The 18589-nt window shown below is 38.4% G+C and overlaps 1 protein-coding gene across 8 annotated transcripts in view; it reads right to left on the bottom strand.

The window, feature by feature from the left end:
• MCTP1 (multiple C2 and transmembrane domain containing 1) overlaps positions 1–18589 on the bottom strand; it is a 534454-nt gene that overhangs the window by 16819 nt on the left and 499046 nt on the right. The window lies entirely within an intron of this gene.

Raw genomic sequence — 18589 nt, 5'->3', positions numbered from 1 at the left:
AGCAGAGCTAGTGTGCTCCAGGGAATGGGTGGGTGGGATTGAGTGTAAAGCACCCAGAGAATGGTGTGAGCCTGGGGGAAATGTGCACATTTTGTAATTTTAGACCCAGAGGAAGAAATAGTGGTGGCCTTTCACGATTGAAATTTCTGCTTAGTAGCCTGGCATCACAGGCACTTGCCTAGGCTGTTTAGTGGAGACCATCCAACCCTGATTCCATGACTCCATTCCTCCATGCCAGCTTGAATATCTATGGAAATGTAGATCCAATTTCATTACTTTAACTTCTTTTGAACACTTCCACACTGTGCCAGAACACTTGAGACCTCATGTGGCAGTCAGTGCTTGCTGAAAGCAGCCAGAAAGCTAGAATAATAATGTCGTCATGTTGCACATTTACATACTGACTTTCACTTTAGAAAAGTCTCAAGCACTTTGCACTGTGAACATGGCTGGGCTGGCATCCTGCCACCTTAGAAACTGAGGGCAAGTGAATGACAGGTGTATCTGCAGCCCCCAAGAACAACAGGCTACAGTGAGACTGAGGATATGGAGGCCAGTTTTAAACATGATCTTTAGATAAAAGTTACTTAGAGCTGTCATTTTAAATTTAATTCCCATGGGAGATATTGTCTTCATTATTCATTTGGCTTATATCAAGATAGACTGTCCAGACAATAAGGTAGATGCGATGCATAAGGCTCAAAGTAGACAGAACAATTAAGTACTCTCAAAGTCCCCACTGTCTTCAAAAGCCACCCTTCACTTACCATTACAGACATGAACGCATCAATTTCTTGTCTTTTTTCCCTCCCCAGTAATAAAACAAAGTCCATTAATTTCACTTCTGCAATTGTACACTTTAGAAAAAAATGGATATCCAGTGGCTCCTTCTGTTCTTTCCTAATTACAAAGTTGGTCTGTTCTAATCATCTCTATGGCCTTCAGTGTTTTCTTTCTCAAACACTGGCTAAATTCATTTATCTCTATGAAATAAAGTGCTCTTACAAGTATTTTTCTGCACACAGAATAAATCAAGCTAGAATCGAAGAAAGCTGGTTGCACAATCAAAATTCATTGAGAATAATGTCTTACCAGTTTGAAATGATCATGTGAAAAAATACTTTTCACAATAGCAATAAAATCCACAATCACTTAAGCATAACATTAATAAGATACGTACAGAATCTACATAAAGAAAAGAGAGATACTGTGTTTCTGCACTGGAACAGTGATTATTAAAAGAATGTATTCTTTTCTTCTGTTGAACATACAGGTTTAGTGCATTTTCAAGCAAATTCTAATGTGTTTGGAATGCAGTGAAATGGGGAGAATTTGATAAATTTGTTTGGAAAAATAAATTGAGTGCTATAGCCAAGAAATTTTTGCAAAAGAGAAACAATGAGAAGGCATTTATTGTACCAGATATTTAAGTAATTAAAATATGAAAGATGAACAGTGAAAGAGAGATTGTTTAATGATAAAGCACCGCATAAATCCACCATAAAGATGAAAGCAGTATGTTACTGGGTACTTGTGTCAACTATTTGTGGAAAATTATGTTAAATCCTACCTCAACAGACTCTCAAATCTACTTGAGATAGCCCAATTATACTCAGATCTACCTCAAATAGCCACAAATACATTCTAGATTAATTAAAAAGCAAAACAACTAAAGGTGAATTATAAAAACAGAAGAAAATGTAGGTAAGTTATTTAGTGACCTTGGAACAGGAAATAACTTCTTAAACATACAAGCAGTAAAGGAAGTCACAACAATAATTGGTGGCAAAAGTTACATAAAATAAGAAACGTATTCTGTCAAAAATCCTCATAAATTTAAAAGGCTAAATGGGAAAAAATTTGCAACAAATATGACACATCAATGGATGGGATTTCCAATATACTCAATATTGGAAATGTTGGTCTTAAAAGACCTTCATTGCAGTTTTTTTATTATAACAAAAAGAAAAGAAAAAACAGTGACATGTTTTGTGGAATTACTTATAGCACAAACAACTGACATACTACTAGGAAATTACAAAATATTAAAGAGAATATTTAATGGCAACAAAAATGCTTATGACCAAATAGATATGGGGGGGAGAGGTAAATGTGAGATAAAGTATACTAACTTTTTTTGAAATGGGTGGGTTGGAAAAAAGATGAAGAGAATGTGTCAAAATATTACAGGTAATAGAAGTTACCTCCTATAATATTAATAATTCTTAGCAATTAATGCTTTACTTTTATTTCACTGATTTCCTCCAATATCATAATTGAAGGAACATGAGTAGAAGAAATAAAGGAATTGATACTCATTGAGCATGATTTTAGGTGGTTTCTCTATTTTTTTCTTAATATATACTTTTTGTATTCTTATATCTGTTTTAAATTATTTTTAGAAAGAAGTAGAAGATAAATACACACATTAAGCATTATCATGTGTTTTTCAACATGGCTCATTCAATCTTCATAACGTCATCCTACAATGTAGCTTTTTCTTCCACTCTACTGAAGAAGAAAGGAAGGATTGAGAAAAGTGACAACTTGGATTAGGACTATGATAGGCCAACTCCAAAGTTTATTCTCTCCAAAATATACCATGTTACCCTACCATCCTATCCAGGAAGGTTTCATTTCCTATGCAGAATTCCAGTGTAATAAAAAAGAACAAAAGACTTGAAAACATTTAGGATCTTATATTGTAGTCACCATGACCAGCAAGATAATAAAGTCAGGAAACTTGATTCAACAGTAGGAAGTGAAAGATGTGTTAGAAACCGCCAGATGTGATGTCAATAATGCAGTGTGTAAATCTTAAATACTGGATCTTTGTTAGTAAGATGTGTCACTGAAAGCATATACAAAGTCTTCTTAGTAGATACTTTAAAATTGATGTGCTGGTCTATGATTACTGGCTAAAGAGCTTTAAAAATCTGCTCACTCTTAATTTTCTGTTTTTTCTCTACTCCTACCCTACTACCCAACCCCTCATCCCCAAACACAAAAAAACAAACTAAGATGGCCTGTAATGTTGACAAAGTTTTGAAAAGCAAATGCTTTGGGATAAAATTTTTATTTTAAAATCTCTTTCATCAAGTCCTATATTCCTCCACTGTGGTCCCCAACCAATGAAGTAATTACTCTTTATATACAGTATATGACCCAAAACTGCAATGGGTAATGGAATTGCTCTGTGTTGCATTCCAATATTTCACACTTTTTTCACTAATGTTCAATACTTTATTAGTAGAGAATAAATTGGTACATTTCTTTTATTGTCGTTTTTGCTTTCCTTTATAAACCAGCTTGGATGAAAGAAATATCATAGGGTAGTTAATCATCCAAAGGCTTGGTAGTGACACTGGTTGTTTTTTTTTTTTTTTTTTAATGCATTATTAAGGTTTCTTTTGAAGATGTAAAAAAAAAAATTACCCATAAAAAAAAGCTATAACTATAAATCTGAGAACATGTGAGATTTATATCATACAACTTTTTCTAATGGCTCTATATAATTTTTAAAAATCTTATTATATTTTAAATAGTCCACACAACATAAATAACTGCAAACTTGAAATACAGTGATTCTTTCATATTCACCTATTTTATGATCACATATCACGACAGGAAGTTAACTAGATTTTTCTACAGAAGTATCTACTTCCTAGCTTTGAAATATTTAGGAATATCTAAAGACCTAAAGAATCAATAGGAGTACATTACATATTTAGAGAATCCTGTCCAGTGACTTTCAAACCAAAATGACAAGTGCCCCATTCATGGGTCCTATTGTGAATGGGAACAAGAACCCAAAGTGATAGGTGTTGGGGGATATGTATTGTGTGGCTGGACTCTCCATGCATCCAGCTGCATCCTGTCATAGTCACGAACGCTATTTAGGGGCCCGGCCAAAGTAGTCATTGTCAGCCCTGTTGACGTGATGGAAAATGGATGTGTTGAACACCTGTACTATATTGGTCACAACAAGTATGTAGAGTATGTTTGGTCAAAATACTTGTTATAAAATTAATACTATTTCAATTACTTTCTAGAGTGAAAGAATGTCTTAAGAGTGCAAAGGGGCAGCTATTAAATCTTATGCCAAGAGAAGCATAGAATGGAACTGACCCAGCCAGCAATCTGGGACGTATGATCACCTTACCTATTATTTCCTGGATGAAGCATTCAGATATACCACCCCAAAGAGCTCATCTTGATTATAATTTTGCTTTTCCTTTAAAGTCTTGCTATGTAACCTCTGGTAAAGGGTGAGTGATAAGATTGATATTTGCTATGAGACAGAATTGTTATAGTTTACAGCTTTTCTGTGAGCAAATAGAGTCTCACATAGCACAGGGTGTACAACTGTGTTTGGAATACATCTTGTGTTTCATGTGATTTATTTTTTATGCTAAAGATGGTTTGGGTTCCCAACTTGCTTGGTTCATTCAGTAAAATGCCCTGCAAAACTCCTCTCAGAGCTACACTTCTAACTTAAGGAAAATATATTAGAAATGAGATATAGATTGAATAAAGACACACAAGGTGATGAAATATTTTCTCTGTGCCAATATTCCTTCTTTTTCAGATAGAGAAAACTATGTTTCAGCCCCAAATCAAGAATACTGAAATTCTCACAGCAGCTTGGCAAGTCAGAGACCCTTTCCTACTGAGTTGTATCTCCGTGTGTTACTCAGTTTTTATTATATCAAATCTTACCCAGGTTACTTAATGCCTTGGCTCTTTAACTCATATTAACCTTAATAATAAGAACCCTCCATTGAGACATTAAAGGATTCTGAGATAATGGTTAAGGTTAAGAGGACAGATGTATACCAGTTAAGACAGTATATTTTTCTCTTAAAAAATAAAAGTTCTCTAAAACATTTACATTTCAGAGTTCTAAAGAGGACTAAATTAAATAAGACATGTAGAGATCTTAGCATAATGCCGGTACAAACTGTCTATAATTATTATTGATAGTAGTAGTAATAATAAAGTTATGGACACGGTTTCTTATTAAAAGAATTTAAATTATCTGTTTTTGCTTATAGTAAAAACAAAATTTTGAAATAGACAGAATTCCCTAAAATATGCAACCTTTTTATGCATGATTAGTTTTGCCCCAGATGACTTAGTGTTAACTTGTCAAATTCCATTTTTGAAAATGATGGTAGATCTTTATAATGTTACACAGAGACCATCTTCCACCACCACCACCCCCCCCCCCTTCCGCTGCCCCCGCCCATGTTTTTTTTTTTTTTTTTGCAGAATGAACATTTACCTGGTCTTCATTTTTTGCCTCTTCTCTTGCAAGGTAGCCCTATGCTTTTCAGTACTTGCTTTCTACAATGCAATTTTTAATTGCATTTAGTTGTGCCTTGCCCTGTTAGTTTAATGTTACACATTTTGCCTGTAACTTTACAATTGATTGTAAAGTAACAGAAATTTAGAGAGAAATGGCTCCTGGGCTGGGCAATGTAAACAACAGGCATTTTTTAAATGGCAGCTAAGATTCCTAAGAATTATGATGAAAGCCAGCAAGGAAGGGAAAACAATAGGAGAAAAGAAAGAGAGGTGATAGGAGAAAAAAAGAAAAAGAAGCAGAAGGAGAGAGAAGGAGAATGAGGGCAAGAGAAAGTAGAGGAGGGACTCAGAGATACTCTAAGGCCTTGAAGGAGGATGGAGCATGGGGATCATAAGTATGGGGTTGAACACGAAGAAAGGAAGGGAAACATCTTTGATCATAAATGCAAAAGACATAAAACCAAAATACAAGCAAAACTTGTTGCCTGTGTTAACTCTCAATTAAGCAAAAATAGTTATTGTAGAAGTCTGCACATAAATGTTTAATTTTCATTAAATGTAAACATAAACCTTACAGAAACCACCCAGGGATGCACGTATATAAGGGTAGTCAAGAAGGAGAGTTCCCCCAAATTCCTTGCAACTCAAACCCCTCATCCATAGGCCCTAAGGGACTTGCAAATCTCCCTCTTCCTAATGATTTAAGAAAATTCCTTATAACTGTCCTGCTAGTGCTTGAAAGCTCTTAAAAGATTAGGACTATATATCAATATCAAAACCTTTGACTTAATCTCCTTGCCAGCAGGCAGGAAGTGTACTTTCTAGAGAGCAGCTTTATAGATTATGCCATCTCAGGCTTTCGTCCCATGGGAAACTGCTCCCAGATGGACTCCCAAGTGAAAGGGCCAGTAGGCCTGGCTCCAGGCTAACCTTTATAGAAAGCACATCAGAAGCTGTGAGGTTCCTGTTCCCAAATAACCAGGAAAATAAGTGGCAAAGGATACTTTCACCCAGAACAGTACAATACACGTTTTGAGATAAGAATTTGTAGGCCTCACAGAATTTTCTGTAAAGTCAAAACAGATTGTGGAAAAGTTTTGAAAATGGGAGGGCACACGCAGGATTATAGTGGCCTAGGACAAGTCACTTCATGTCCTTAGACCTCATTTGAAAACCAAAACCAAACCAAAACAAATGAAAACCCCACACAAAATATTTAAATAAAATGTGTCCTCAAATCCCTTCTGGTTCCAAACCAGCCATATTACAGAGACAGTAAGAGCTGTGGTTTAGTTTTCTGCCCCTCAGAGTTCTTTGAGAGCTAATGTGAGGACCTGGCTGGTGGTGGAGTTTATCCTGCTCTTTGTATGGGTTTAGTGGTTGGAGCTTAAGTGACAATAGCAAACAGAAGCACCTAGCTTGTTTCTAAATCCAAATAGCAAATGCCACTCTAGCTTTTCTTTACCTTAACTTGTAATGAAAAAGTTGGGTGTATGTGTGTTTTAAAAAGTCTCTTTTGAGGCACCTGGGTGGCTCAGTTGGTTGAGTGTCTGACTATTGATTTTAGCTCAGGTCATGATCCCAAGGTCGTGAGATTGGGCCCTGCATGGGGCTCTGCACTGATTGTGGAACCTGCTTAAGATTCTCTCTCTCTCTCTCTTCCTCTGCCTCTATTCCTTGCTTGCGCTCTTTCTCTCTCAAATTAATAATACTCTCTTTTGAAATTGTTTCTTTTATTTTCAAAATGTGTGTTTAAATAAGATTGGAATTCAAATGCAGAGCTGAGAGGGCAACTGAGAATTTAGAGAAGGCTGTGACCTCCTTATTCTACTCGACCACAATCTGATTTAGAAGATCAGACTTCTGACTAACTGGCTCCATTGCTAAGCCTGGTCAAATCCTGCCTTCAGTATTTCCTTAGCTACGTGGTTTTGAGCAATTTACTTACCTTCATCCATAAAGTGGGGGTAACGATGGAACCCACTTTCATGATGGTTACAGAATTGAATGAGCCTAATCCGTTTAAAGCATTCACCATTAATGTCTGGCACATAGGAAGTGCTCAATACCTGTTAGCCGTTAATATTATTAACAATTTGATGAACTTGACAAAGAAAATACAATAAAACTTTCAAATGCTAATTGTATTAAATCTTTGTAAAGATGACAGAGTTTTCTCCCCTCTTATTTACATATCTAATATAACCATAGATTATTTTAAATATATCATCCCGTAAGGTCCTTACAACAGTCACACTAGGAAGATAGGTATTACTATTCTCATTCCCTACACGAGAAAACTAAAGACCAGTCACTTGACGTCCTACCTCAAACTTCTATCCCAGTCTATGCTCCCTCTTCGTTGGTGCCTATAGCCATATCTGTTCTCATGTGAGATACGGGATTTGAAAAATTAGCAGGGAGTTCATCGGTTTATAGTATTTCCCACCCACTGAAAGTTGTGCATCCTCCGTAGGCCAAAGCTAGTCATACTCAAGCAGGGCGCACACCTTTTTGTCGTGTGATTTTTATCTGTCAGTGTTGATGCAGGCAAAATTTCCCATTAGAATCGGTGATTGGTTCTTCAGCAAGCCTCATGGCTCAATCAGAGCCAGAATGTATTATTTAATCTTAAATAGTGCAAGCTTTGTTGCTAATCTACCTACTAGCACAGTTTTTAGTAACAACTTAAAAATTCTTTTTATTATATATACAAAAAAGCATATACATAAAGGTGTGGAAGCCACAAAGAATTTTTTCTTGAATCGATTTGTTATAAAAATAATCATTTACCATTATGTAGGACTTTAAGGTTTATAAAACATTTTAAATTTATCTTCCCACTTGGATGGCAGGGGCAAGCGAATCTTCCATTTCACAGATAAGCAAACTGAGGCTTGGAGACGACCTCATCACTGGTTAAAAAGAGTTCCTAGGATTTTAACCCATGTCTCCTGACTGAAATTGGGCTCCTTTCAGGTCGCTGTCAGAAAGCCATCAAGTCACATGTGGTATTTCTTCACTGCACTGTTTTAGGTATTTAAACTTGGCTCTTCCCAAAAACGAATCTTGGGTTATAATCAAATTGTGTGAGAAAAGAATTATATTAGTATATAAAAACAATGCTCTTTGTGACATCTCTAAAACCAAGTAAGGATTATTTTGTGAAATCCGGAGGCTATCTTTCTTTACAAATATTTTACAAGACAAACTTGTACCTTTCTAAAAAACCACATCTGTTGTAAATTACCCCCTTGCAGAAAGAGCGAGAATCGCCATCCTTTCTTTCCCATCTGAGCTTAAAAGAGATTTGTTGACATACTCGAAGGCCAGCATAGACAAAACAGCACAGGAAAGAGGAGGCGGTCACCAGGACCAGGGCTCGGCTTTGCTTAAACTAATTCCACATGCCCCATGAACCATTAGCTGTTTTTTATTTCCTGCTCTAAAGATCTGTAGTGAAAATAATCTGGGGTAGGGGAAAGCTGCACTTATTATTTTTTTTCCCTCAACAAGATGCTGTGTTAGCAAATAGAACATATGAGCCACCTTCAGCAAACCAAGGTCTTTAATAATCCATTTTTCAAACACTACTGGTATTTCCTTTCCAAACAAAGATGGACTGTGACTGGAATCAATTTCATTATTTGTATGGTACAATTGCCAAGTTTCTGTAAATAATAGCCATTTAAATACTGGATAATATTTTTTATATGAATCCAACAACAGTTTTATTGCTATTTAATTTCCATGATTTGTTTGTTTGCTCTAAGTTTTCAGTGTTCTGAGAGCATGATGTTTGGGGATAGCTGTCTTAAGAACGGCTCCGGAAAAAAGCAATGTTAGAGTCATACTGGTACTTGAATCAACCAAACAAGGGACATTAAAATTAGGAAAAAATGATTTGCTCTACCATTTTGGGCTTTTCTCCCTCAGTTTCCCTATAAACTGCACAGTATAACATCACCCCTTGGTGTTGTTTCAGACCTTGGCATAATATAGGAAATCAAGGATAATATTGAGAACTCACTGGTCCCCATTAAGATGATAATGGAGCTCTTCAATGAAATTTGACAAAACAGAGGTGATGGTACAAATAAAGGCCTGGTGAATTTGAAGGGAACTGGGCCATCTTTCTCTATTGATGCCATATGTAGCACATACCTGAATAAAACTTCATGCTCTATGGGATGCTGCTGATATATGGGGTGGGCCTATCCCCTAACCCCCTTCCTTACTGCAGACTAAATCACTAAAACAGGCTCATTCTGAGGTCAACCTGGAAGAAAACACCAGAGGCCCACTGTACTGAGCTGATGGCAGTATTTTTATTTACTTAGTTGTGTGGATCGTGATCTGTCTTGCGATTCACGTAGGAGGAGGGGAGAGCAGTGGGAAGGGCGAGAAAAACTTGGGAACTGATTTGAAAAAGCATCTCCAATTCTTTCACTGGGGATGGCCACTGGGTGAAGAGGATAAAGTAAGTGCTTCAGAAACAGTGTATATATCTGCATTTAAAGCTGCTCCATTTAGGGGCCCCTGGGTGGCGCAGTCGGTTGAGCGTCCGACTTCAGCCAGGTCACGATCTCGCGGTCCGTGAGTTCGAGCCCCACGTCAGGCTCTGGGCTGATGGCTCAGAGCCTGGAGCCTGTTTCCGATTCTGTGTCTCCCTCTCTCTCTGCCCCTCCCCCGTTCATGCTCTGTCTCTCTCTGTCCCAAAAATAAATAAACGTTGAAAAAAAAAAAAAAAAAAAAGCTGCTCCATTTAAAATAAAAGTACCATGGGCATGAATTGAAACAATGATGTACTTTCCTGAGCTGGTCCTACTCAGACAGATGGCAGGCTTGAATCCTGTTGTACATTTTACAGCCTTGTGATTTTAAATAAGTTAACCTCTCAGATCCTTAGTTTCCCCAACAGTAAAATGGAGATAATGTCTCTACCTGATAGAGCTGATGTGGGAACAGAATGAAATCATGTATATAAGGCAACTGGCACATTAGTGGATATTAAATAAAGGTGCTTTCTCGTCCCTCCTAACGGTCTTTCTTGCCAATGGGTAACATTTTCCTTTCTGGCCTAGTTTTCTCTCTTTCTTTTATTTTCCTTCCTTTTTCATGGATTTTGTATTTAGAAGTCTGATTATCATTCATTCACATCATCTCCCCATTGGAGCAGTGTTCACCGTAGCCCAAGCTCAGTCCATTCTTTTTATTCATTTATTCAATAAATATTTGCTGAATCTCACCTGCATATCAGACACTATTCTAGGCTCTGGCGATAGCACCAAACAAAGATAGAAATGAAGACAAAATAGCAGAAAATGACAAGTGCCATGAAGAGACTCAAAACAGATGCATGTCCTAGAGAGTTGGGGAGTGACCCAGCAGGTTGGGACGGGTGCGGGAGGGTGAACCCTGTAGCTGAGAACTGGTTTGGTCAGGAAAATAGACACTACTGTAGGTATTTCACACAAAGGAATTTAACACAGTGAAATGGCTACACTGGTGTTGGAAGAACTGAGAATCAAATAGAGTGGCAGACATTAGCGATGCAGGAAGGCACCACCAGAGGCGGCGATGTAACTGCTAGACCACATACACCAACTGTGGCAGGAAATGGAGCCATGGACAGGGCTGCTGGGCAGCATTTGTGATTATGGCAGAGAGGCTCTCTCTGTCTGTTGGGGAGAATGAGGCACCCAGTCCCCACTGGAAAGTGCCCCAAGAAGCAGAGGTGGGGTTGGGAGATGAGGAAAGGAGAGAACAAAGGGGAGGAGAAAGGAAAGAGATGGAGTGGAAGAAATTGTCCAGTTTTTTTTTTTCCTTCTTCCTTCCTTCTACCATCTCCCATTGGGCAAATCCCCCAAAAGCCACTGTCAGGGAGCTGGGAAATGTGGCTTGCAGGAGAAAGGTGAGTGAGGATCAACCTGGAAGCAAAAAGGCAAAACCTAGAACAAGGTCTGAATGCCAAGAAGGAGCCTAACCAGGAGATCTAGGGAGCTAGGACCAGTAAAGCAAACGCTCTAAGGGAGAAACAAATTAACTTGCTTGAGAAAACAAAAGATGCCTAGACCACAGTAGCCAGGTGAAGGCGAGAGTGGCATAGGAAGATGTCAGAGGAGCAGTGCCAGAGGGCCTTGTAAACCAGAATAAGGAGTGAAGATGTTGGCACACTTGGTTGGCTCAGTTGGTTAAGCATCAGACTCTTGATCTCAGCTCAGGTCATGATCTCACAGTTTGTGAGATCAAGCCCCATATCGGGCTCTGCACTGACAGCATGGAGCCTGCTTGGGATTCTTTCCCTCTACCTCTTTCCTGCTTGTGCTCTCTCTTCTCTCTGAAAATAAATAAATAAACCTAAAAAAAAGAGTGGGGATTTTATTATAAGTGTGATGGGAAGCCTGTGGAGTATGTCAACCAGGGAATTAATATGATCTAACTGACATTTGTAAAAGACCACTTAGGCAAAATGTATTGTAGAAGGAAAAACAAGAGGTTATTGTGGTAATCTACAAAAGGTGATAGCTTAGACCACACTGGACATCCTCAGGATGTTTTGTAAGGAAAACGACCACAGACAAGTTAATCAACTGTATCTGGGAGGTGAGAAAAACAGAAATCAAGAACTGCTTACATTTTTGCTATGAGCACTGGGGTAAATGAATGCTGGTTTCACTGAGCTACGGAAGAGTAGAGAAAGAACAAACATGGGAAAAGTGTAGATGAAGAGCTACATTAGGGCCATGAAAGAGTAGGAGTTGCCTACAGGACATCCACCTATGTTATCCATAGGTGGATGGATATATGAGTCAGGGCTGGAGAGAGAGACATGAGAACCCTTGGCATTTAGAAGATCCTTAAAGTCATATGAATAGAAGGAGTCACCCAGGGAAAGAATATAGACAAAGGGGGGCCAGAACAGAGCCCCAAGGCACAACAAAACTCATTAGCTGAACAGATGAGAATGAGCCAGCTAAGAATACTGAAAAAGACTGAAGTAGAAGAAAAATTAGAAAGAGGCATCACAGAAGTCACAACAAAAGTGTTTCAAGGAGGAAGAGGATTTGACAGGTGGAGTTCAGTGGTGGGGATAGAAGCTTTGCATATATTGAGCAGAGAATGGGAGTGAAAATTGGACAAACCAAATGAAGACCCCCACCTCACAAAGCATTGCTTGTGAAGGATGGCAAAAAAAAAAAAAAAAAAAAAAAAAAAAATGGGGGAAGGGGTGGAGAGCATAGACATGTGATCAAGAGAGGGGATTGTTTATTTAAAGACGGAAAATACAGGCTGACTACTCAAAAAACAACCAGCGTTTTAACAAGATCCCCAGGCACATGCATGTTGAAGTTCGAGGAGGGCTACACTCTGGTGTATTTTCTTGCTTTTGGAATGATCTAGTAAAGAAAAGAAAGGGAGGGGGTGAAAGGGGCAACAAGTACAGGAGCCATGTGTTTGGGAAGAGGTGGGACAGAGTTTGAGCTGTGGAGGGGAGAAGCAGGGATACCTCCTCCCCTGTGACGAGAGGGAGTGCAGGAGAGTGGTGCAGATAAATTAGGTCTGAGATTTGGCAGAAGAAAGATGTGAGAATGTGCAAGTTCCCACTGCCTTCTATTTCCTCAATGACGCAGGAGGCAAATGATCAGTGAGCCTACTCCTGAGAGTGAACAGGAACAGAGGCTGGGAGAGCCAGTAGCAGGTGTGGGGAACGGTCTTTTCACTGGGAAATGTGTCGCTCAAGTTCTTAGGTCTGTTCACAGGCCTGCTAGGGTGATTTATAGGAGCTCTGCACTGTCCTACTTGCTATTGATTTTGCATTTCATTCTCTTTCACTGCCTTAATAAAATTAAGACTTTTCCCAGCTTGCCTAGCCAGTCTTTTATTTAGCCTCTTTTTATAAAGCTTAAAAGGATGCCATATAACTTACTGTTAAAACGTCTTAACCAGAATTGTGTTTAACAGCCATGACTTGCTCCCCAAAGGAAAAAAGACCCTACTTTTGGACAAAGACGGACTCTCCTGGCCCTGCCCCAGCAGACCTGGGGATCCAGCCTGTGCCTGTGTCAATATCTGACACCTGAGAACGAGGTGATATTTTGGTTTCGTTCTCACCAATTCCTGCTTCTTATTCTAGGCTCTTGTGATTTCTAAGGAGCCAAAGACAGTTCTTGGGTAAGTAACTGTATAAACAATCTAGAACTTAGCCAGGCCACAGGTGATTTAGGTTTGTTTCATTATGCTGGAATGGTGGCAGGAAACCTGTCTCTAAAATAGGTGAACAGTCCCATCACATTTCTATTGTGTTTGCTGTTGGCATGAGGGATCTTTGTTGACCTCTAGATACGTTAGCATCCAATTGCTCGTAGTAAAGAACTGAATACTATCATCCCACCACAAGCTTCTCAAGTTTTTTTTGGTTTGGTTTTTTTTAAAGTTTGCTTATTTATTTTGAGAGAAAGAGAGAGAGAGTAAGAGTGGATAGGGGAGGGTCAGAGAGAGAGGGAGAGAGAGAATCCCAAGCAGGCTCTGTGCTCTCAGCACAGAGCCCAACACGGGGCTTGATCTCAAAAACCGTGAGATCATGACCTGAGCCAAGATCAAGAGTCAGACACTTAACTGAATGAGCCACCCAAGCACCCGAGGTACTCAAGCTTTAGTAAAGTGTTTATCTTTGTCCTGGCTCTTTAACCAAACATCCTCCAAGTCAAAATTCTGAGTGAACCTCTAATCCCAGTCTTGTTTGTGCCAGAGATTCCAGCATCCACTGAGGAGGAGGAATTCTTTGCAATGTAAGCTGGAAAGAATTGGTGACAGGGATGGCCCTACACACAGATGGTGACCCAGAGGCAAATTTCAAAGCCATACCTTGCAGGAGGAGGAGCTCACTGGGCATCTCACCAAAGTGCTCCTGCCAGCTGCCTTTAAGGAGCCCTCCTCTCATCCTGTGACATCCATTCTTCCCTGCTAACCCCCATTCCCAAGTGTTTCAGAGGGGAATTAGAAATAGATGTTCATCACCATGTAGGAACCTCTGTAATAGTCAGAAATGCTGAGTTCTGGACTGTGGTTAATATTAGCAACTCCAGCCAAATACACACACACTAAATGAAGGAGAACTTGACAGACGCAAAATCAAGTACCTGCGTCAAAAAGAAGAAAACTTCCAATGCGAAGGGATTGGGAAATAGTACCACGACAATAGGGAGTGATCTTACTTCCAGTTCTTTTGAGTACACATTCCAGAAGGACAAAAAAAAAATGTTTTTGGTATATTTGCTTGCAGAGTTTAATAAATTACTACATACTTAGATGGATTTAAAATTGTTCTGAGTCTACTATGGTAAATTAATCTTGAATCTGCAAAGCATTTTGCCTGCTGGTTGGTATATGGTGAGTTCTCAAAAATGTGACTTAATCACCCTTTTAATATTATTACTTTTGTTTCTATCAATGAGTGTTGGAAGATAGATGACAATATACATTGACTGTTCCTACCTGATTTCTTACATTTCTATGATATCGGATATACACAAACATTTAAATGCCTTTGTTTATGAATGTGTTCCAATCGTAAGCATGAGAGTTACAACACTCTGCTCTTCCTCAAACACACTAGGCAGAGTTGATAGAAATTATTTTTAACCTTCTGGTTTGTGTGACTTTTTGGCACAGCTACCATATTATGAATTAGAAATTTTACCTAAGCCAAACTGCTGCTATGCAGACATACAAATAGGAGTAGCATTCTCCAGACAGAGAGCTGAGGAAACAAAAATCTTATTAATTTCTTTTCAAGAGAACTGTTATGCACCTCAATAGTCCAAATGCTGAAATTTTGCTTCTAATTTCTGCATTCTTGTTTTTCTATTTCTGACAATCATTAAAATAATTTTAAGTAAATGGGCATTTATTTGTTTTTAACTTAGCAGAGATAACCAACAATACCAATTAAAAATTTAAGATAAGTGGGGCACCTGGGTGGCTCAGTCAGTTAAGTGTCCGACTTTGGCTCAAGTCACGATCTCATGGTTTGTTGAGTTCGAGTCCCACGTCAGGCTCTGTGCTGACAGCTCAGAGCCTGGAGCCTATTTCAGATTCTGTGCCTCCCTCTCTTGTTCTGTCCCTACCCTGCTCACACTCTGTCTCTTTCTCAAACAAACAAACAACAAAGATTAGTGACACCAGGTAGTAACACTGAGGTTAATTTGTGGAAGAGCCACTTGGTGGCAAGCATCCCGTGTTTCATCGGTGTGGGAGAGAAGTTAGCACCTCATGACTACATTTGAGAGAGAAGGTTCTAAGAAATATTAGAAGGTAGTGTTATCACGTTACATAAAGGATTTGTTGACAGAATATTTTTTCTATTGCTGACACATAGGATTTTTTTTCTGCTAGTATAAAATGTTCATCCATCTACAAGTTTGTATATTTCTCCTTAATGCACTATTAGCTCAATTAAGAATTTAAGTTAGATCATCCAGGTATGGCTTACAAAATGGTTTTTATAACGTTAACATTTTATACCTATACAATTTACATTTAAAGTTGAATTTTGCATAACTACTTGTAATTTTATCTATTCTAAATATGAAATCTTGATCATACTCATCTACTTTGTTATTTAAGCAAGTGCATTGTGTTAGAGGGTATTAAAATTATTTGGAACACACAATGAAAAATTATTTTGTGAAATTAGTATTTTAAAAAAAGTTTTCTAATGCAATTGAAGTCAGAGAGCAAGAAGGAGCAGAAAATTTTCCATTAAAAGTCCTGCTTTATCTTATTTGCAGGAATTATATGACTGATGAGGAATTTCTTGGGGCTGGAAGGTGGACATCAAAAGGTTTGTGGCTTTAGGCAAACATCCAAAACCCATACTAATGTAATAAGTTCTCCGTGTCCTCAGGCACAGCAATACGATCAATAGAGGATTTCCATCTTCTTTCCTCAGAACAAAATTCTAGAGGTCATAGAAAAACTCTGTGTATATTGTGTATGAGCATATCATAGATGCTAATCATTAGGATGTTAGGATGCTCACAGCTTCCTGGGCAACACTCTCTCCCCACATCAGTATAATGGGATGATTCATATCTTAAAGGAGCTATCGTAGGATTAAATAAACTGCTTAAAAATTTAGTCTCTTCCCCACTTCTAAACCAACTTTTGTTCCCCATCCACATCCAGACACACTGACAAATATGGGAGGAGCAAAAAGGGGAGGGAGGCATCCAGAGAGACTTCTATATGCCAGGTACTGAACTAACCTCCTCACTTGCATTAAGAATGCACTCTGGGGCGCCTGGGTGGCTCAGTTGGTCAAGCGTCAGACTTCGGCTCAGGTCATGATCTCACAGCTCGTGAGTTCGAACTCCATCTTGGGCTCTGTGCTGATAGCTCAGAGCCTGGAGCCTGCTTCAGATTCTGTGCCTCCCTCTCTCTCTCTGCCCCAACCCACTCTCATTTTGTCTCTCTCTCTCTCTCAAAAATACATAAACATCAAAAAAAAATTTTTAAAAAGGAAGAATGCACTCCACATGTAACCCAGCAAAGACCATGCCTCATTTTGCAGATGGAGATAGATCATCTTAAAAAGATCACAGAGTGTGTAAGTGGCAGAGTGGGGACCAGAACCTAGATCTGCCTACAGTCAAAAATGGGGAAAAAATAGGAATCAGGTCTAATGTTACAGAAAAAATCTTAATGTGCATATAGTGCTGCTCAGTCAAATAACCCCAGTCCTAGTTCTGTGATTCCTCCTAAGTGCAGAGTGATATTGTAATTAGCATTCAAATTATCCCCTCATGTACCTCCAATACTCACTAAATGTACCAGCTGCCACTTACACACCACTACCATCCTTTCCAGAATTTCTGTAAGCACTGCTGAGCAAATGCAAGCGCTCACTAGTACTCATTAAAATAGCTGTTCATTCCTCTATTGATAGACATGGCATGAACATATGAATTTCTTTTGGGGATGAAGTCTTCATAACCCTTATTGTACTTCTTTCCAATCATAAAAATAGTACATGTTCGTTGAGGAAAACTTGGAAAAAATCATAGAAGAAAATAAAAATCTCTGGTAAATGTTGTCAACATTTCAGAATATATCCTCCCAGTCTTTTTTCTATTAATTTTTCTATAATTATTAATCATGTGATTGTTATGCATCAAGCATTGTGTCAGATGTTGTGGATTCAGTGAACAAGACAGCATGCTTTTAATCCATGATAATGAAGATAAACATTTGTTGCATTTTACATAGGAGGTGTGCAGTGCTTCCGCATCTACTTCTTGCTTCAAATTTCCAAATGCTAAATATTTTATTGCATCTCCTCTCTATTTTGCCATTATAAATAATGATGCAAAGAACATCTTTGGATATAAGCCTTTGATAAATCTTTTATAGTATCCCCAAGCTAAAGTCCTTGAGATACAGGATTAAAAGGTATACATGTTTTTAAAAGGTTTTAGAATTAGGGCACCTGGGTGGCTCAGTCGATTGAGTGACTGAGCATTCAACTTCGGCTCAGGTCATGATCTCATGAGTTCAAGCCCCCCATGGGGCTTCATGCTGACAGCGTGAAGCCTGCTTCTGATTCTCTGTCTCTCTGTCTCTCTCTCTCCACCCCTCCCTCACTCACATGCGCTTTCTCTCAAAACTAAATAAACATTTAAAAATTTTAAAAGAAAAAAGGTTTTAGGATTAAAATAGAGGGTTTGTAAAGATAGAGAATGCATGTGCAAACATAAGGAAAGTCCTCTCTTTTACTCCGTGGCTCCCAGACAATTCACTGCCCTCCCTGGACATTTACCAATGTCACCAATTTCTTGTATATTCTTCCAGAGATTATTATACGCATAGTCAAGCAAATATAGACATGAATGTATGCGAATATCAGTTGCTGTCCTTTTTTTTTTTTTTTTAAAGATTTTATTTTTCAGTAATCTCTACACCCAACTTGGGGCTTGAATTTACAACTCCGAAATCAAGAGTTGCATGCTTGACCAACTGAGCCAGCCAGGCACCCCTGCTTTCCTTTTTTCTTAAGACACAAATCTTACAAACGTTGCCATGCCCTTTTTTCCTAGTTAAATATAAAAAATATATATATACGTAATTGTTCCATACCAGAGCTAAAAAACTTCCTCATTCTTATAGCTGCATAATAGTCCATTGTATTGATGTACTATAATCTATTTAATCAGTTTTTCCTTAATGAATGTTTAGGTTCTTTCTTGTTTTAATCGAAGTATAATTAAGATAGTGTTAGAGC

This window comes from Herpailurus yagouaroundi, unplaced genomic scaffold (assembly GCF_014898765.1).
Source record: "Herpailurus yagouaroundi ecotype Mexico unplaced genomic scaffold, PumYag 29, whole genome shotgun sequence".
In the NCBI taxonomy this organism is placed as follows: domain Eukaryota; kingdom Metazoa; phylum Chordata; class Mammalia; order Carnivora; family Felidae; genus Herpailurus; species Herpailurus yagouaroundi.
This window is presented reverse-complemented; position numbering and strand designations above follow the sequence as displayed.